The 18,980-nt window shown below is 47.4% G+C and overlaps 1 long non-coding RNA gene and 1 other non-coding gene across 5 annotated transcripts; both read right to left on the reverse strand.

Moving 5' to 3' along the window:
- Positions 1-777: 777 nt before the first annotated feature.
- Positions 778-13,801, reverse strand: LOC106737939 (uncharacterized). 4 transcript variants are annotated; one of them, XR_002090109.2, is made up of 3 exons: positions 11,434-12,008; positions 10,334-10,526; positions 778-1,035 (listed from the first exon to the last, which is right to left on the reverse strand). It is a non-coding gene; the product is annotated as an uncharacterized LOC106737939 (long non-coding RNA). The 4 variants fall into 4 exon arrangements; XR_002090111.2 differs by lacking the exon at positions 778-1,035 and adding an exon at positions 13,703-13,801 and having other exon boundaries at positions 10,224-10,526; positions 11,434-11,516; XR_002090110.2 differs by lacking the exon at positions 778-1,035 and adding an exon at positions 12,026-12,119 and having other exon boundaries at positions 10,224-10,526; positions 11,434-11,516.
- Positions 10,732-10,934, reverse strand: LOC132243432 (small nucleolar RNA SNORA74). The gene has a single exon (XR_009455006.1). It is a non-coding gene; the product is annotated as a small nucleolar RNA SNORA74 (small nucleolar RNA).
- Positions 13,802-18,980: the final 5,179 nt, after the last annotated feature.

Below are 18,980 nucleotides of genomic sequence, written 5' to 3' on the forward strand. Positions count from 1 at the left end.
CCCACAATCTCAACCCAAACCCAGTTCTTTATTCAATGTTCTATACAGCGCACACAGGCCAGGGGCCTGTGTGTTGGCAGCCTGGCACTCACAAACTGAGGTTCAGATCAGGCTGGACTCTGCTCAGGCTTCTTAGGAGGAGTCCCCCAATGCCAAAGACGTGAGGTGACCCAAAAAGGATTTCCACCCCTAATCCTAGCTCCTTATTCAGATCTGGAGGCCTGTGAGTTGGCAGCTTGGTAATCACAGACTGAACTTTGGGTAGTGTAGGATTTAGCCCAGGCTTCTTTGGGGGATGTCAGACACATATGTTTTGGGGTGACCTGAAAACAATTTCCATCCATATTCCCAGCCAAACCTAGCTCCTTTTTCAGGCTTGGGGGACTCTAAATTGGCAGCCTGGCATGCAGAGACTGCGCCTCTGGTCAGGCACGACTCTGATGAGACTTCGAGAGATTTTCTTGGTGGCAGATTCTTGTGCTTTGGTGTGGTCTGAAAAGGATTTTAACCCATAATCCCAGCCCAAATGCAGTTCCTTATTCAGGAGGAAGAACTATCATGCAGACTGGCACACAAAAACCAAGTTGGGGAGTGCTCTGCTCAGACTTATTCAGAAGTGTCCTCCAGTGGTGTAGGCATGTTTTAGTGTGACCCGAAAGGGATTTTGTGCCACAATGCCAGCCTAATCTCAGGTCTTTTTTTCAGGGCTGTGTATTTGATACACAATATTATTTTAGATTTTTATTAGTAAATACACATTTGTAATGAAAACCTAACTCTTTAGCCTTTGGAATTTATTAGTTATTAACAGCCTTTAATTGTGTAAAGACTAGCTTTGAAAAAGGAATAAGGAACTGGGAACAAGGAACCAACTTCTGCCTCATTAGGCACATTTTGTCCAGTTTCATCATCTGACTGAACAATTGATTCTTCCAGAGTTTAGGGGGAAAGGGAACTTGAACCCGATCTTCAGTAGAGCAGAGACCAGCAGCTTCCTCATTTGAGTCTGGAGCACACAGCAAGATGGTTTGGCTGCTGTGAAGGAAGGAGAGGATTAGTGCAAAATCTGTGCAGAGAGCAACTGTGGGAATGTAGTGCTGACCTTAGAAATTCTAAAGTTTCAGCACTCCTATAAATCTGACCTTGGAAAACATTCACCCAAGTTAGTTAAATGCTGTAGGTGGCACTGTGCCCTAGCATAGGAAGAGTAAAACAAAACTTTTAGGTGAGACATCCTACAAATTGACTACAGTTGTGCAATAAAAGTTATATTTAGATGGTAAACTCTTTGCAAAACATCAACACCTAACTTTGGGTTTCAGAAAAATATTGAAGTGATAAATTCCTTGACTTTTTTCCAAGCACAAGAAGAAAGGGGCAGTAAATCAATTCTCCTGGTTTTATTCCATTTTTTTTCATGTTGGACTACACCCACTATCTCCCAATTTATTGTGTAATCCTTAAAACATAGAGGGATATATGACTATGAGCTTTATTAATCTTATCACAGAGCAATCCATATGATAATGGCTCTTCTTCTTCCATCCTACTCGAATTAAAAAGAATTATTTTAAAACCTCAATAGTTTTTTCCAAGGGAGTCTTCTTTCTCCCAATTGTTTCAAAGCCATGGAACATGAAGGAAATTTATCCAGGACATTCTCACTATATCCATATCCAACTGTAGCAAGGACAATACCTGATGGATGTATGCATGGTACCCTCCTTACCTCAGCCCCCATGGTACCAGGAGGTTGAGAACTGCTAGGAAAGGTACCCTATCTGAGGCCATTGGTAGGGCCTAGGACTGGGAAAAGCTTTCCTCCTCTCTCAAAGTCTAGAAAATCCAGGATGAACTCTTCATTCCCATCATAAACTGGACTCCCAGGGTTCTAACCTTTTCCCCATCCAATAGACCCTCTTTATCAAGGTTCCTGGTTGCCCATGTACCATGAAAAAATGCCTGCTGATGGTCCCATATATAGCTCCAACAGACATTTAAAAGATGCATCACAGAATCAGTTTAAAAAAATCTACACTTACAGGTACATTAAATGTCTATGTACTATATTGCTTTTTCACGCAACTTTATTTTTGAGAGCTGAGCAACTTTTATTATTTCCACATGGCGTAGAACACTGTTATTATTAGGCTTGGCAGAATTGGATTTTTTAAAATAATTTCAATGAAGAATATTGATGTTTATTTTGATGTTTACCTATTTAAATATTCAGATTTGTGTGAAATTAGGAGTGTTGGGGGCAGACAATTTATTAATGACAGTATACTGTTAAAAGCTTTATAAAAACCACATCTCAAAATATAAGTAAATATCCACAAATCAATAAGTCACACCTGCTTTAAATTGTTCTGTTCATTTGGTAGTGCACTAGTAAACAAAAAGTGAAAAATTAAAAAATAATTAAAAAAACCAAAACCTTGGGTCTTTTGTTACAGTTACTGGAATGCATGATTTTCTAGATTCAGCAGATTAACCCTGATTTTGAAAGCTCTCCACATTTGAGTTTATGTCTTTATTGTACTACAAAAGGTTCAGCTGTCCAAGTCGGTCTTCAGAGAGGCACATTTGTCTTGAATTTTTCTGAACAAACTGAATGATCTTTCCACAGACATTGAAGTTACTGGCACTATGAGTGTGCATAATGCCACACTGAACATAACACGCAGGGAGTGGATCTCACTTTTCCAGTAGTCAAGCGTTATTATGTTGCTATCACAGGGCAGTTCACGTACAAGCCAAGGTTGTGCTTGAACTCTTTTGCCTTGCAAAGGAAATACGCAGAATATTTTCATAGCTGCTGTAATTGTGTGACCTCTGAGCCTTGATAAATGGGTCAAACACTTTGCAGTTGGCAAAGATAGATTCTGATCCATAGAGTCCTTCTGGTACATTGAAGGATATGGTTGCCTTCAGTTTGCTTCAAAATTCTAAAGCAAAAGCAGCGAACAAGCACCAAACCTTGCCAACCTCATCACCAGAAGCAAACTTCCTACAGCCCAAAACACACTGAATAGATCCACACCATGTCATGACAAGAAATGTAAAACCTGCCAGCATATCTGCACCACCCCCGCAATTACTACACCCAACATCAGAACCATCAAGATTCCTGGATCTTACACCTGCACCTCCAGAAATGTAATATATCTAGTGCACTAAACGCCCTGATGGAAAATATTTATGAGAAACCAAACAACAACTGCATACAGGAATGAACGTACACCGAAAATCTATAAAAGACAAGAATACCCAATTACCCACATTTCTCACAAGACAACCACTCTCTCTTCAATCTCTCAGTTCTAATCCTCAAAGGGAATTTACAAAATACCTTTCACAGACGAGTCTACGAACTTCACTTCATCAACCTACTGGATACAAAAAAATCACGGACTAAATATAGACATTGGTTTTATGACACAGTATAACCTGCCTAATGTCTGATACCCCAGGTAACCTCTCTACTACTTACCAGCTACATCCTAACACCAGGTCTGCATTCCCTCCCACCCTCCCTTCCCCAACCCATCTCTCACCCACTGCCAGTCAGTGAAAATACAAATTGAGGCAGTCAGTCTCACATACTGGCCTCTGGCTTCTATTCTGTTCCATCCAGGAAGAGCACAGAACAACTGTAGATGCTTCTGTCACAACCCAAGGGTGTGATTTGGTGTGTGCGCGCTTCGGCACTGCTAAATTATTTCCCGCCATGAGGAGCTTTCTTTGCAAGGTGCATTTCTCAGTTGCAAAGAGAAAACCCCGGTACAAAGGAGTTCCCGCCACCCGCATGCAAATTTGTGTCCCACTATTGGCCAGTTCTAAATTATTCCCACGTGGCGGCTAGTGATTGGCTTGCTAGCCGTATAAGAGGCTTGAGCGGTTTCCGTCCAAGTTGGAGGACTCCACAACCATCTGGAGGAAGAGGACTTCACGTCTCGTGAAGAACTCTACGTGCTGTGGAGCCTAACCGACCCAGCATATACCTTAAGAAGGCTATAGGGATCTGATCAACCTCTGGCCTCTCCCTGTCGCTGAGTGATCCCTCGACGAACCCCTTCCCTGCGCGCAAGTTCCACGGAGCCTAGCAAACTTCGTGTGAGTGTATCCAGAGCTCTGTCCAGGTTCGAGTCCTGCAGGTTTATCTTCCCGTCGCCGAAAACCCATTGCGATGTACCCTCGTGTCTTGCATCTTCCCGTCGCCGAAAACCCCTTGCGACGTACTCTCGTGCCCTGCAGGTTTGAGTTTTGTTTTGTTTCCTGTCTGTAACTGCAACTCAAGCAAGTTTTCCTGCCTGCACCGTGACCATCTACGGTACAAGTAAAATAAACTTTAAACAACCGCTAAGCGTCCGTGCCTAATTTTAGTCCGCTGGCCTGCATTCCCCGACCCGCGTGCCAGGGCTGCTGGCCACAGCCCGCTGCGTGCCCCCGAGGGCCTCGGACCGCTCCCGGCCCGCACAGCTTCCTCAGCCTGAAGAAGGGTGTTTGTACCCAAAAACTCGCAAATAATTTTTCCAACTATTTTAGTTTAGGGTTACCATATGTCTGGGTTTTCCTGGACATGTCATCTTTTTGAGCCCTCTGATCTCCCCCAAATGTTCACTGGAATTGCTTCAAAGCAAAATTCATGTACCAGATCATGAAGACAATCCGCTGCTTCTTCCTTCCATTGTCTCATTCTTCCCAAGCAGGCTTCCGTCATAGCCTGTGTTGTTTCTGTTTGACTTTCTTTTAATTTCAAATGAGCCATACTGTTCAAATGTTCAATCATGCAAATTGCCTGTCAGGTGACTTTTGTTTTACAAACTATGCAGTGTAAAATCTCATCTCCTTTGCCAGTCTTTTTAACCATTTTTAATTCTAGGTCAGGGTATTCAGTATTCCTCTATAGCAGTGGTTTTCAACCTGTGGTCTAGAGATGGGGTGCCTATACACATGTTTGAAAGCATTATAATTAGAGCACATCAGAAGCAGACTTGATTAAGTCTAAACCACATTCTAATTAGAATGCTTTAACATTGTCACAGCATCACATATATACACCCCTGCAAGGTTAAAAATGGCTGCTGGGGCACTTTAAAGCTTGCTGGATGAGCTTTAGTTAAAGTGTCCTACAGCCATTTTTAAATGCACGGGGGCTTAATAGGTGTGACACAGCAGCATTTTAATTACAGTAGCTCTCTGGAAACCCCTCTAATTAAAACACCTCCCCCTTCCCAAGCATGTGTATAGATACCCACTATGTCTAATGGGTCCACAAAAGATGACCATGTTCAATCAAAACCATGTGAATACTCACACTTACAATTCAAAAGAGCCCGCACCTTCATTTGAAATTTCCAAAGGGGCCTGCACCTCCATTCAAAATTTTTTTAGGGGTCAGCAAATGAAAAAAGTTTGAAAACCACTGTTCTACACATTCTTTTTTGCAACCCATTACAGTTGGGAAGAGAAAAGGTACACCTTTCTTCCTAAAGGTCTACCTTTAGGATTTCCCCAAATCAGTAAATAATTCTACTGCTGTAATGATCTTAGAGCAGCTCATGGATCTCTGAAACGCCACATAGGGCACATGCTGGCTGAGGCCTATGCACTGCATGCGACATGCAGGCTAGACACGGACCTGTACATTCTGTGTTGGCACTGGATTTATGACCGAGATACCTTGTTGTGTGGACCCAAACCCTCAGACTGACCATGACTTCTTTAATTTGATAATAGGCAAATTTTATTGATACACAGTGATAGCAGATAAGAATAGTAGACAAGGCAAACAAAATAACATCCTCCCCCCTCATTCTATATCTACCAGTCCTAAGGCATCACAGAGGGAAGGTATGTCTGGCCAGTACGCGAGCTTTACCCTGTGGTTGTTTCTCGAATGTCAGACATCAGCATTCTGGAGGTTGAGGCCCACCTCCTTCCACCCACTAGTGGGGTGGGTGAGATCAGCTGGTGGTGCCCTCTGTCCCTGGTGGCCTTGGGTTTCCCCCTCAGGGACCCTTTACTGCTCTGAAATCCCTCCTTTAGTGTCTCTCTCCTCTGATTACTCCATTGCCGGGCATCGTTTCCCAAACCCATCACATGCATTCATCTTCGGTGCACACATGCACCAAACCCAGACATAGTGTGGCTCACTGAAACTTGGTGGGATCCAATGCATGACTGGGTGGTAAACATCAAGGGCTATAGGCTGTATAGGCAGGATAGAATGGGGAGGAAAGGCAGAGGTGTGGCACTGTATGTCAAAGAGCAATACACGTCCTCAGCAAACAGCACTGGGTCTGAGGTAGGGCAGACTGAGGTGCTCTGGGTCAGAATACAAGGAGGTCAGGGGGAAAGAGACCTGATGGTGGGGGTCTATTACAGGCCACCTAACCAGGGGGAAGAGCTGGACTGGGAATTCTCAGGTCAGCTCGCGGAGGCAGTCAAGTCAATGGACATGGTCATCCTGGGTGACCTAAACTACTCTGACATCTGCTGGGAAGAGCAGTCAGCCAGGTCTGACCACTCACGTAGGTTCCTAGCTGAGTTACAGGACCTCCATCTAACCCAGGAGGTGCACAGTCCCACCAGGGGAAATGCCTTGTTGGACCTGGTCCTGGCCACAGGCGATGACCTGGCGAGGGGACTGCAGATGCTTGACCACCTGGGCGATAGCAATCATCGCCTACTGGAATTCACTATCCAACGCAGGGTGTCAAAGGCCTGTAGCAAGGCAGCAGCCCTGGACTTCAGGATGGCGGATTTCAGTGAGGTAAGGAGACTAGTCAGGGAGGCACTGAGGTCCCGGAGGGGAGGGGAGTTGGGAGTCCAAGAAGAGCAGTCATTCCTTAAGGAGACGATCCTCCAAGACCAAAAGGTGCCAATCCCCACACGGATCAAAGGGGGCAAGAGTGCTCAAAAGCCCCCATGGCTCACCAAAAGCATCCAGGAACATCTCAAAGCCAAAAACGAGGCGTATACCCAAAGGAAGGGAGGGGCCATCACCAAGGAGGTTTATACCTCTATTGCTCAAGATTGTAGGGGGGCTGTTAGGAAGGCTAAGGCAAAGATGGAACTTGGACTAGCAACCTGGATCAAAAATAATATGAAGTCCTTTTTTAAATATATAGGGGGTAAAAAGAAAGTACCAAGTAACATGGGGCCTCTGCAGGACATGCTTGGAAATCTGGTGGTAGCACCAGATAACAAACCTAATCTCTTTAACAGATTCTTCTCTTCCATTTTTCTGAGCAGGGACAGGGACAGGGACATCCCTCCCCACTGGGAATCTGGACAGACCCAGGGGAGGCGCAGCCAGGTCCAGGGTCAGTGAGGACCTAGTCAGGGAACTTCTGGAGGGACTAGACGTGTTCAGATTAGCAGGTCCTGACGATCTCCAGCCCAGAGTGCCGAGGGAATTGGCAGAGGTCATTGCGGGACCCCTGGCACAGCTTTATGAGCACTCGTGGTGCTCTGTCACTATTGATTCCAAGATGAACATAGGCCGCCAATGTGAGGATGCGGTCAGGAAGGCTAACTGCACCTTGTCATGCATCCACAGATGCATCTCAAGCAGGTCCAAGGAGGTGATCCTCCCCCTCTATGTGACACTGGTTAAACCGCAGTTGGAGTACTGTGTCCAGTTCTGGGCGCCGCACTTCAGGAGGGATGCGGATAACATCAAGAGGGTCCAGAGGAGGGCCACTCGCACGATCGGGGGCAACAGGGTAAGCCCTATGAGAGGCTACGGGACCTGAACCTACTCAGCCTCCACAAAAGGCTGAGAGGGGATCTGGTGGCCGCCTACAAACTTGCCAAGGGGGACCAGCAGGCAATGGGAGAGTCCCCGCTCCCCCAAACACTACTGAGAGTAACAAGGAATAACAGCCATAAGCTGACAGAGTAGATTCAGGCTAGACATCAGGAGGCACTACTTCACAGTCAGGGCAGCTAGGAGCTGGAACCAACTTCCAAGGGAGGTGGTGCTTGCCCCTACCCTGGGGATCTTCAAAAGGAGGCTAGATAATCACCTAGCCAGGGTCGTTTGACCCCAGCATCCTTTCCTGCCCATGGCAGGGGGTCGGACTTGATGATCTGCTTAGGTCCCTTCCTACCCTACCAACTATGACACTATCTTAATTTGGCCATTTACTAGCATCTTAATTTGAGCATGCCCTGGCCTCCTAATTTGGTCCATCTACCAAAACCAGAAATCCCAAGTGTTCTGCAGCTGGGCACTGTGACCTGGTGCCAATGCTGCAGAGTCCCTTATCTCTGTTATGGGTACACTGTGCAAGTTTCCCAGCCTGTTTATGTGGCTCCAGACAGCAGGTCTTGAAGGAAACCGTCACAAACACGCTTTTTTAAAAAACAGTTAGCCCTTGCTGTTCCCCTGGACCATTATTCTAAATTAGACCATTATTCTAAAGTCCCGCCAGATGAACCGCCGCCTGACCCCCCCGTACCAAATGGACTTCACTTTGAGAGGATTCTTCAGCAACGGACAACCCCGCTCCACCCAAAAAGGACCCCAGTGATGAGACTCTATATGGACTGAGACACTTTCTTCAAACTACTTTCTTCACCATTGCGGACTATTGTAATGGGTTTGTGTATATCTACCTTCTTTCTCTCTCAGCATTGCGAACCCCCTCCCTCCCCTTCCCCCATCCCACCGGCTTAGTTGGCTAACATTGTATTTTCTGTAACCTAGTTGCATTCCCCTCCTCACCTCCATCCCTCTGTTAGTCCCTCGCTCGGGCGATTTGTATTTCCCTACCAGATTTGTCATCCTTTTTGGATTCACAATCCTAAACTTTTACTAGTAAAAGTCAATCTACTTTACCTACAAGTTAATTCCTAAAAGCAAATTTCTAAATATAATTTTCTAGTCATCAGCTGCACACAGCACAAGGTCAGTCAAAGGACATATACTGCATGCAGCACCCAGCACACTGGCTTTGAGGCCAGTCCAGATCAGGCTGCACTGAAATCACTACACAGGGCTGGTCCAGCAGGGTGCTGCATGCAGCCAGCACCCCAGGCCCTGTGTTGTGTGTAGCACCAGATCCAGCTTGTGCACCACATGCAGTGTGAGCCCCAGAGTAGGATCAGCATGTGCTATATGCAGCATGCAACCCAGCATCCCAGGCACTGCATGCAACAGAAAGGGTCAGTCCAGATTCAGTCTGTAGACTGGCTCAGCAACCCTCACCCTACCTGTAGCGTCAGGTAAGTTGGACATCCCTGTTTAGTTTTTTCGTGTGTAAAACTCTAGTCTTGTTGCTTTGATTTTTTTTCAAAAAAGTTAAAAACTTACTCCTCCCTGTTCCAATAGGTAGAGCAATGCAACCTGGAGAACTTAGGGCAAGTCTGGGCACACATCCTTTTGGTTGGGCATGGCACCTGTGCAAATATGCAGTGCAGTGTCCATGTACTGTGTAGCTTTGGGGCCAGCAACCCCACTCCTTTCCCCTCTCTTCCAGCATGGCCCACCAGGTTTCTGGCCCCAGGCCATTTTTAAATCAGACAGCCTTGGTCTAGGAAATATGGAGGGGGGGGGGGGGGGGGAAATGTAGTTGATCCAGTAAATATCTCCAACTCCATCTCGAAAACATTGCATCCTTCCTCAGGTCTAGGAAAGCACCTAGACATGCTTCCTCAGGTCTAGGAAAGCACCTCAACACCTTTGAGCTACATCCGGACTCGTACTGTATCTGCTTCTTCACCACACCTGAGGAAAGACCCTCTGGGCCTGAACACTTGTCTAACATCTCCCCAAAATGTGCAGTTGGTCCAATAAAAGGTATCACCAAAGCAAATCCTTGCCAATACGACACTTAAACATTCAGGTAACTTCCTAAGCACTAAAAGAAGTAACAAATTTCCATAAAAAAATCTCCCTCAACTCAGCTCCATCCAGCTCACCTTCCATGATGGGCCAGAGACCTTATACAGGGCAGTTCTTCTATACAGTGGAAACTTTGAAGTTAATTACTGTTATAAACATATTTTGCCCTCTCTCAAAATAAAGTGTTTTCCTAGTTTATTTTGTATGTTATTCTACAAATAGACCTTCATGTTCCCCAGCAGCCCAATATGTTCTCAATATGTCCTCCCATTCAACCCCAGGGAAGAAAAAGAGGCTCAGTGAGCCAAAATGTGGATCTCAAAGGAGAGCCTGGCAAACAATATAAAAACCAGAAAGAACAAACAGATTTAAATAGAAGCAACTTTAATAAATAGAAATAATCAAGAGTAATTCTTAAAAATGTGTTAACAAGTCATATCAAGCATGTTTTCCATTATGTTAATCCCCTTAACTCACTTTTTATGTTTCATCTTGCTACACCTGAACCTTGCATACACAGGGGTAGTCCTCTTCATGTACTCTTATCTCCCTGCATCTCTTAAGTTTGCAGGTCTTAAGAACAGCAACATTTATTCCTTCCTTTTCCTCAGACAACTAGTGGATGTCTCTGTATCACTCCGTAGAAAAAATAATATGAATAGGCTTCTACCTGAAATCCAGAAAAAAAAAAAAAAAGTAGTCAGCCCTGGGGCCCTAAAGATCCAGAAACCAATACTCCCTTCAGTTTATTTCTGTACTTTTTTTGTAGACTGATGCAATTAAACAAGCTAACTTCCCCACCCCCATCTTGTTTTCAGACACAAAAGGTAACAAAAAAAGCTTCTACAGCCATTTTCATGCACAGTAAGGAAACAATTGTTTGCATCCAGTCTAGGATTAACTCTACAGAGAAAGAGTTACTCCACTCTCAAGCATGCAAAGTGCTACCAAAACCTGGCACTGACTGGCACTAGAACAGTATCAGGAGTACCAGGAAACACTGACAGCACATTTCTCTCCCAGTAGTGTAACACTAGCACAGGCACAGAACTGCACTGGGCAGCTGACAACTGCTGGATTAAATCAAGACACCTTCCATGCTTTGAAAATTCTACAGGAAACCCCCCTCATATGGGCCTTCCTTCAAATTGTGTGCATCTGACACCTCATCCCTTGATTCCTGACTCAGTGATCAATGCTTCTTCTAACCATCTGATATAAGCCTCCCTGCTGAAAGGGAATCGGCTGGTGGTTCCCACCAAGGAAGTATTGATCTCAGCAAGCAGACATCTAGATACCAATGAGGGCTATTCGTTTGCTAAACATGGCAGACTACCCACGGCACTTTGTGCATCCATAGGGACATTTAAGCCAGGCCATTTTAAAGGTGTTTCTCTGACCCATAATTTAAATATATGAAAAAATTCTAATCTACACATTTCTGCCTGTGTGAGCTGCTTCCTGGGACAGAGTTAAGGAAACGAGATGCAGCTTTCTGCTGAAGACAGAACTACATGTGCTTCATTTGAGTTTTGGTAAAACCCAAGAGGTACCTTTTATGTCTAAGTAAGAGTTACCTGTTGAGCCTCAATTTTCCAAAAACCCTCTCTGCCACCAGAGCGCCTTTGTGAACGTTGATCCCTTCACAGCTGCAAATACCCTTAAACAAAGCAGACAGACAGCAGGTCAACTCAAGCTCCTGCATTAAGAACACACCGGTGTGAATGAACACTGGTACGGATAGCTGCCCTACGAAGGGGGGGAGGGAGTGAGGGGCTGCTCCCGCAACCGACCTCTCCCACCAGCTGCCCACAGGCAGCGGGGCTGGGCTCGGCCCTTGGCCCGCGCTTCACTGCTGGCCAGCGGCGAACAGGGCGGTGCGACACTGACCCCCCCGCCCCGCTCGGAGCCCCCGAGACGCGAGGCCGCGCCGCTCCCAGCCCGAGCCCCCGCCCGCCCCGGCTGAGCCGAGCGCCGCGCAGGGCTGCGGGGACACACGTAGCACGAGCCCGGGGGGGGAGAAGGGTCTAGCCAAGGCCGCGGCCTTGCGGGGAGCACCCGCCGACCACGTGCGCTCGCGCCGGCCACGCGGTGCCAATGCCACCTCGGCCGCGCGGGCCGGGCCGGGCCAGACAAAGTGCCCCCCGCCCACGCAGCAGCAGCCCCCACCGGGGCCGGGAGAGCCGCAACACGCGCCCTGCCCTGGGGCCGCCGCGGCAGAAAGGAAGAGCGCCCCGGCTCAGCGCCCTTGGCCGCTGCCCGCCCCGCCCCCATCGTCGCGTCACCGCCTTCGGGGCCCCGCCTCGCCCCTCCCCGCCAACTTGCCTCCCCGCGCTGCAGCTGCGTTCGCCGCGCTCGCCCGGGCCCGGGTGCCCGCTGCGCCCCGCTCGGGGGCCGCAGTCGAGGCGGCGCCGGGACGCGTCGCGTCGCGCCGCGCCGCGCTCATCCCGCGTGGAAGCGGACTGTGGTGCGGCGGGTTAGTGCGGGGCCCGGGTGTTGTTTTGCCCGGAGAAGGACAGAAGCCAAAGCCGGTTCCTCCGCGGCAGGCGGGGGAGGGGGGTGACTGTCGGGTGGTTGTTGCCTGCGGGCGGGGAGCACCCAACACCCGCGTCTCGGGGCCAGGCAAGTCCCAGGGCGGCCCCACTGCATTTGGGTGGGGTTTTATACAGCTCGGGTTCAGATTTCTGTATTTTATTTATGTATTTTAAGGAAAATCCAAGCCAAATTAATTCCAAGTCCGTGAATCATTCAAGAGCCGTAAGTGGCCCTACCAGCAAACATCCTCCACCCCCACCTGGGGCTTCAAGATGTTTCCAGATCATTTGGCAGACATCCTCCTTGCACTCCCAAGCCCAGAGGGTTGGGGTTCAGATGCCCCGGGTTTTGCTTGCCCTCAGCCTTGTGGCTGCAGAAGCAAGCTAGGGAGGAGTCTCCCAGTTCCATAAAGTGGGTGTAAAGCCAAGGTCTTCCCACTGGAAATGAAAATGGGAGGTTAACTATACATGACCTCAACCCAGGTACTAACCCATGCCAGCAATGTGGTTATCCCCTGTCCTTGGGAAAACCACCCTGATGATCATGGTATTTCCCCTGTATTCTCGCCCATTCCTCTGCAGTAAGGATGCAGGGAAATGAGTTCGTGGTCTGTGACCATTGTTCTTTCCCAAGGTTACCTTATCTGCATTGGGTGTCATAACTGGCCTATGCATCTCAACTCCTTTCAAACTGTCCCTCACAATCTGTTTCATATCTGGGAGGAGTGTAGTGACACACCCAGAACAGCAAAAAGGGGTGAGGGGTGTTCAGGACTCCCCAGCACCAGGTTGTCCTAGGGACTCAGAGTCTCCAGGGCTGTCTCGGTGCATGTGCCACATTAACTACATTGCAGCAACTGTAAAACAGCAAAAAGAGCCCAGGCTTATGGCTGCATCCTGGACATGTAGTCTCAGCTATACCACCACGCTGAGACACTACAGTCCCCAACACAGTAGCTGCCAGGCCCCTATTCCTGGGCAGCCTGCACTAGGGAAGGATACACTCATGGCATCCTCCCACTTAAGGCCTTGCATGGCCAAAACAGCCAGCAAGACATGTAGCTGGGGTTCCGCAATACAGCTATGCTGAACCCAAAAGAAGTGGCAACAGTAACCAAAACATGCCAGGCTCTCAGCCCCAGAGCATGCCAGCAAAACTGTCAAGCTCCAACCTTGGCCAGTTTGCTGCAGGGACTAATGCTTCCTGCCCCTGCCCCGCATTATCCTACTCAAAACACAGAAAACAAAAGGGGAAAAGGAGAGGGAGAGAACAGAGGTTTCAAACCCTGAGGCAGGCTTTTTCTCCCTGTACCTGAGGCTTTCCTTTCACATAGCTTCAGTCTGCTTCATCAGTGAAGGGGGGAGGGGGGATGACCCCCCACACACACACACAGGAAACAGGCCCCTCTGGCTCGCAAATCAGCATTTAGGCTTCAGCAGCCCTAGGAGGAGGAAGAGAAAGAGCCCAGACCAGGTGGCCTCAACTTTAAATAACTTTTCTGATCTCATCGCAGGGCCCTGGTTAAAAAGCAGCCTCATCGCAACACTGCAAATGCAGACCAATCAAATCAAAGGGGAGGGGGAGGCAGCACTCCAGGATTTGGCCAGTCACTCAACTGGTTTTACAGGATCTGTTGAGGAATCTCAAGACAAAGGGTCTGGATGCAATAAGGGGGGATGGGAGGTGGGTCTCTCCAGGCCTAGAGGAAACAAAATACACATTAAAATAAACCCAGCATATACTTGACTACACATAGCCCCAAGTGTATGTGGGTGTTACAGGTGCATCTCTGTACATTAACATCCCCCACGAGGATAGATTACAAGCCATAAGGAGCATTGTCCCCAATGAGGACGCTGCTTCAAGCTTAGGATTCTGAAAAGGGGGGTGCATATGACAAAGTACTTCATTACATAAATCACAAAACATATTTTTCTCCAGTTAAAGAGAAACTAGATGCTTTACTAATATGCTAGAGAGCTAGCACAACATTATTCCGTTTCAAATTAAAGCAAAAAACAAATACAACTCTTGTAATATACACTAACTTGCTAGGTTATAAATAAAGTTTATATGTTATGAGAGAGGTTTTGGAACTGGAAGTGCCCCTGAGAAGAAGAGTAATTTTCCCGTACTTATCCCAAGAGAGGGAAAGATTGTCACAGGAGCACGCAGCGGCACACCACATTTCTGGAGAGAGTACTCCCTTCAGATTGATGGGCGGCAAACCATGGCAGATACTTCTGGCCCCAGAGAAGGACAACCTGGGAGAGACTTCAGCATCAGAGAAAGACTCTCCTGTCAATGCCTGCCTGTGGTTTTCAGCAGCACCGTGGCACTGGAAAAAGGTACAGGTGGTCAGAGGACCACCGCTGATGGAAGTTCTGCTGTGGGAGCTCAAGGATCATGTTTGTGGAGCCGATCCAAAGCAGCCTGCATTAAGTAGGTACTGAGAGGGGAATGGGGAGGATCAAATGGGCTCAGCCCTGTGTGAGGGTAGGATTGCTCTCTGGAGCCTGAAGGAACTGTTTCTTGCATTCTTCATTTTGTTTCATTTCCTGTTGTGGTTTTTTTGCTGGGACTGGAGTTAATTTTTCCGGCCACTACACAGGCCCGAACAGAGGTTTTGGACTTAAAAGGGCAGTGGCTTCTGCTGAGTACCAGTCCTCGGGATGGATTGTGAGCCACAGGTTTTGGTCTCTTTGACCCTGGGCTGAAGCAAAACAGTCCCTTTTCTGGAAAGGAGGGCTGCCCCTGGTGATCTATTCTGGAATTAAGAAGCCATGGTGTGGTAAGGATGAGGTGTAGGGAAGGAGGAGCCCCATAGAAAGGCTTGGCAGTCCAAGGTGATCTCCCTGGGCAACAAACTCCCAAGCAACAGAAAAGGAACATCAAAGTCATAGCAGGCAAGAAGGCAACATCATAGGGTGTCTAAAGGAGGTAACAATAAGTGCTTCCTTAGCCTAAACACACATGGGGAAGATGTCAACATGCCAAGGACCTAGGCCTTACAGCACCTATTATTGACATCTTGGTGCATTGGCTAGGAAACTCAACTTCAGCCTAATTTCAGAAGGGAAAATGGACGTACAGCCTGGTGTGATGGCAGAGGCATTACCGCAAACTCTGAGCCTAACGGCTCAGGTTCTACAGCAGCAGCAGCAGGCAGCTTGACAGATAGCCCTGGATGAAAAAATTGCTTAGCAACGAATAGACCTAGTGGAATATGACTGACTTCAAAGTTCCAAAGATGACTCGAGAGGATGACGTAGAGGCTTTCTTGGAAGCTTCTGAGAGGGTAGTGGTAGCAGTGGGCCTAGAGAAAGTAAAATGGGCCAACAAGTTGGCAGTGCAAGGTGGGGCAGGCTCAGGCAGCAAGGTGGGGCAGGCTCTGGCAGCATATCAAGCGATGTCCAGGGTAGAGGCCCAAGGTTATGACAAAGAAAAAAGAGAGATTCTTTATTGGTTAGCCAGTACTTTGGAACAATATTGTCAGTTATTCCAAATGAAGAAGAGGAGAGAGGACAAAATGCCAAAGGTCTTGCTGCAGAACCTGGCAGACCTTTTGGACAAATGGCTGAAACCCATGTTGGCATCCAAGGCAGAGATCTGCCTGGAGCAATTTTTGGCTGACCTGGAGGAAACTACAAAGAGCTGGGTCCTGTGTCATCAACCAAAGACCTTGGCAGAGGCCCTACGCCTGGCCAAGCACTTTGACAGTGCCCAGGCTGACCCTTAGTGGGAAAGAAGCAATAAGATTGGGGGGCTACTTACCCTCAAGACTCTGGATAAAAAGATAGGGAAAGAGAATATAGAGATGAGAACCTCCCAGCAAGGAATCATTTGTTTCCACTGTGGCCAAATGGGACATATCGTGAGGGACTGCTTCATTAGTTCATGGAGCTATCCTTTGACTACAGAGACATGGGGAGAGCTGAAAGCGGGCAGAACTGCCCCTCAGGAACAGCCCCAGATTGAGATGATGAAATGTAGACTGGGGGAGGCTATGGTGGACTCAGCACAGAAACACCCATACCGATGATTGAAGCAACTGGGAAACAAGTGCAGGTAATCATAGATACAGGCTGTTCACAGTCCGTAGTTAGGGCTAATCTCATGCCGCATGAGGGAGCAGTGAAGACCACACCTATTAGAATGATTTGCATGCATGTCCAGGCTTCAATGTATGAGCATAGAAAGATCCCAGTGACTGCATACAGAATCACCAGAGAAATATCCATAGGAGTAGCACCAAAATTGCCATACACCATGGTGCTGGGGAGAGATTGGTCAGAGATGCATGCCCCCTTGGATGCTATTAGAGCCCAAGAGAAGTGTCAAGCAGGGCTGCTGAGAGAAGAGGTAGCGGTGCCAGGTGATGGGGGGATGAGACTTCCTTCAATATGGAGGGGCTGGCCAGTGGTACCCAATTTAGGGAGGCACAGAGACAGGAACCCACCTTCCAAGCTGTCTGGGAAACCAAGGTAGCAAAGAGAGAACAGAAGGTAATCTGGCCAGAGCTGTGTGGGAGGCTTCCCCGCTGTGACTTTAGGAATAGGTTGTGTCGAATTAAAAGGGACAGGGAAGAGGACAGCATGTGAATCTTCTGTGTAGTCATTTGGGGAAGGGGAAAATGGAAGCCCACTTGACATGTCATTTTTTTTGGCCTCACCTACATAAAGAAGTGGAACAGTTATGTGCAGGGTGCCCTGAGTGTCAAAAGGTGAGTCAGAGGAAGCCCCCAACAGTGCAATTGTAAGCAATGTCTATTATTACGGACCTGTTTTCCCGCATTACGTTGGATGTGGTGGGCACATTGCCCAAAAGCTCCAGTGGGTATCATTTTATGCTCGTCATGGTCTACTATGCCACTCAGTATCTGAAGGCTATTCCCCTTCAGATGGTTACTGGTCCTTGGGCGGCTGAGGAGCTTATGAAGTGAATATGTTTGGTGGGGATACCTTGGGAGATCATAACGGATCTGGGGACCAATTTTATGTGCTATGTCCTCAAAGGTATGTGCCAGGTGCTGAGAATTAAACATTTCAGGACCTTGCTTTACTACCCTCAGACCAATGGGTTAGTGGGATGTTTCAATGGTACCCTGAAAAGTATGCTTTGTCAGTGTGTCCAAGAGGACCCAAGGCGGTGGGACCTATTGATACCCCCATGCTGTTCATGGTTCAGGAGGCTCCCCAGGCTCCTCAGGCCTGTTTCTGTGCTATACACCACAGATGTGGTTTGGGAACTCCCCAGCAGAGTTATACCGGGACATATATTGATGACATCGTGGTCTATACCAAAGGGTGGGACGAATGTGTGCAAGCAGTGAAAGCAATCCTTCAAGAACTCCGGCAGGCCAGCTTAACAGCCAACCCCAAGAAATGTGCTTTGGGGCAGGCTGAGACAAAATATTTAGGGTTTCTAGTGAGACAAGGCCAGATAAAGCACTTAGTAGACAAAGTGGAGGTAATAAGGAACTGCACCACTGTACCCCCCTGCCCCCAAATCCACCCCTGGAATAATACCACACCTCTGAGTGAAAGGCAGCTTTGCAGAAAGGATGGACAGATGTGTCCATGTCTTCTGCCAGCTGCTGTGGTCCCTTCAGCAGCTGGTGCCTTCTCAGGGTGCACTTTGTGCCCTTCCAGCACAGCTGATGAAGTAGAGTTACATGGATCCAGCAAAAGCCATATATTGCTGTCAGAAGCCACAAGAGTTTGCACACAGTCTGGCAGCATCCTTATAGAGGTTCAGGCTGTTGTCTGCTGCAGAGTTTCTCTGTGCAGACAAGGTCTCACTTTAATCCCAGTTTCCTGAGTTATATCCCTTCCTAGTGCATGTAATACTTTTGCTCTTTGCATTCACAGCCCAGTGTCTTTTCACAAAGGCACTAGATAAATGCAAATTATTACAAATTATTCTAGCTAATATGCAGTAGCAATATAATAATAATATCAGTAGCAATTTCATTATCCCTTCCTTTGGGGTAGATTTTGACATGGAAACGGAGATGAGAAACATCTCACCTTAAGACTTTTTTAGACTGTGTGAGAGATTTATCAGTTTTCCCATATTGTTGCAGGCAGCTTTACATTTTAAAATGGAAGATTCTTAAGCAATATAGAATTTCTGATGCCATCTAGTGGTAGATCAGGTGAGTTGCCCCAGCACAGCTGCAATATTCAACAGCCTGAGTTCTTCTAAGAGGGAATAAAACATTGCCACATTAATGGGAACCCAAGAGGGTTCACTGTTTTTCCTGAAGTATCGGTTAACAAGGCCTATGAAAGTAGTAACGACTATTGTAATCTGTTGTAAGATTTTACCTGATGTTGGGCAGTGCTTTTGTTAGTATAGAGTAGTGGTTTCCAAACTCTGACAGATTGTGTACCACCAATTTAAAATGATGCAGCCTTAAGTACCACCAGCAAATTTTTCATACACATAGGTAACAGACTATATATTAAAACAACATCAAGACCTTTAGTAATCATAAAACATTGTTTTATCAATTATGGTAGTCATATAAAACAATTGAAAATTGGGAAAAAAAGTGTAAACCTACCCATCCAGAGATACTTTTGGG

Source organism: Alligator mississippiensis, chromosome 9, assembly GCF_030867095.1.
Source record: "Alligator mississippiensis isolate rAllMis1 chromosome 9, rAllMis1, whole genome shotgun sequence".
In the NCBI taxonomy this organism is placed as follows: Eukaryota; Metazoa; Chordata; order Crocodylia; family Alligatoridae; genus Alligator; species Alligator mississippiensis.